The sequence below is a fragment of the Loxodonta africana genome, chromosome 1, assembly GCF_030014295.1.
Source record: "Loxodonta africana isolate mLoxAfr1 chromosome 1, mLoxAfr1.hap2, whole genome shotgun sequence".
In the NCBI taxonomy this organism is placed as follows: domain Eukaryota; kingdom Metazoa; phylum Chordata; class Mammalia; order Proboscidea; family Elephantidae; genus Loxodonta; species Loxodonta africana.
The window spans coordinates 228,056,074-228,058,415 of NC_087342.1; positions in this window are offsets into that span (position 1 = coordinate 228,056,074).

Here is a 2,342-nt window from a genome sequence, read left to right on the forward strand (position 1 = left end):
TAGAAGTCCAAATTCAAGGTGTCAGCTCCAGGGAAAGGCTTTCTGTCTCTGTCGGCTCTGGAAGAAGGTCCTTGTCCTCAATCTTCCCCTGGTCGAGGAGCTTCTCAGGCGCAGGGACACCGTGTCTAAAGGAAGCGCTCTGCTCCTGGTGCTGCTTTCTTGGTGGTATGAAATCCCCTGTCTCTCTGCTTGCTTCTCTCTTTTGTATCTCAAGAGATTGCCTCAAGACACAATCCAATCCTGTAGATTGAGTCCTACCTTACTAACACAACTGCTGCCCATCCTCCATCATTAACATCATAGAGGCAGAATTTACAACATACAGGAAAATCACATATAGGAATCATGGCCCAGTCCAATTGATACACACATTTTCGGGGGGACATAATTCAATCCATGACATGTACACTCTAAATAAGTGCAGTTTATTATATATCAATTATTACCTGCCTTCCCTTTCTCATTCTCAAAGGGCTTCTTCCACTTACTAATTTTGTCCCATCAAGGGCTTGTGGGGAAGGCAGTTTATTATACTCAATTATAAAGTAGCTTCAGGAGCCCTAGTGGCACGGTGGTTAAAGCAATTGACTGATAACCAAAAGGTCAGTGGTTTGAAACCACCAGCACCTCTTCAGGAGAAAGATGTGGCAGTCTGCTTCCACAGAGATATACATCCTTGGAAACCCCATGGGGTCACTATGACCTGAAATCAACTTGACATCAGTGGGTTTTAAAATTAGCTTTAAAAATGACGTCTCTGACAGAAAGGGCCACATGAACCAGAGACTATATCATCCTGACACCAGAAGAACTAGATGGTGCCCGGCTACAACCGATGACTGCCCTGATGGGAAACACAACAGAGAACCCCTGAGGGAGTAGGAGAGCAGTGGGATGCAGACCCCAAATTCTCATAAGACCAGACTTAATGGTCTAACTAAGACTAGAAGGACCCCAGTGGTCACGGCCCCCAGACCTTCTGTTGGCCCAGGGCAGGAACCATTCCGGAGCCAACTCTTCAGACATGGATTGGACTGGACAATGGGTTGGAGAGGGATGCTGGTGAGGAGTGAGCTTCTCGGATCAGGTGAACACTTGAGACTACGTTGGCATCTCCTGCGTGGAGGGGAGATGAGAGGGTGGAGGGGGTTAGAAGCTAGTGAAATGGACACGAAAAGAGAGAGTGGAGGGAGAGAGCGGGCTGTCTCATTAGGGAGAGAGTAATTAGGAGTGTGTAGCAAGGTGTATATGGGTTAACAATAAAAATTATTAAAAAAAAAAATGACGTCTCTGTCAAAGCCGTGAGATCACAAGTCATGTCATGTGAACACATCTGGAATGATAATAAGACAGTGTTTTCCAGAGGGGCTCCTGGGTCAAGAAGACACGCCTCTGCTCTTCTTCAAGCTCAGGGTAAAATCATCCTTATTTCCTTCATGAAAATTATAAGGTTAGCTCTTACATTAATGGAGGAGAGCCAAGCATCTCAAAATACAAGATAATGGCCAACCCTAAAGCACTTACACTTGATGTTGGAATTAAGCCAAGGATCCAAAGATAGAACCTGACACATTTAGACCCTAAGGCACAACCCACGTCTTTTTCTGACTCAGTCTCTGTCTCTCCTGGAACTGAGTGGGATGTTCGAAGATACCAAATCCCAAGAATTGTTGTGAAAGCACACCCATTATTAGGGGAATATAATATGTATATTTAACCTAAAAGAAATGAAAGCATATGTGCGTACAGAGACAATATTCACAGCAGCTTTATTTGCAGTAGTCAAAACCTGGAACCAGACCCAATGTCCACCCACAGGTGAATGGATAAACAAATGGTGGCATTTCCGTACAAAGGAGTACTACTCAGCGGTAAAAGGAAGTGAATTATTGATACACTCAACTACGTGGATGAATCTCAAAATAACGATATTGAATGAAAGGGGCTAAGTACAAAAGGGTACGTACTGCATGCTACGATTTACATTAACTACTAGCAGTGCAAATTCACCCACAGCAAGAGAAAGCAAACCGGTGCTTGCCTGGGGGTGGGTAAGGATGGGAAGGAGGGATTACACAGGGGTACAAGAAAATTTTGGGGATTGATGGATATGCACATCTTAAAAATAGTGATGGTTTCTCGGGTGTATACATGTCAAAACTTATACACTTTAAATAAGTGCTGTTTAATATATATATATATTATATATATAAAATCTAAGAGAAACAAAAGCATACGTCCAAAGACATGAATATTCATAGCAGCTTTATTTGCAGTAGTCAAAAGCTGACTTACAATCATGTGTGTGTGTGTGTGTATGTCAGGAGCTCAGTGATGCCAAA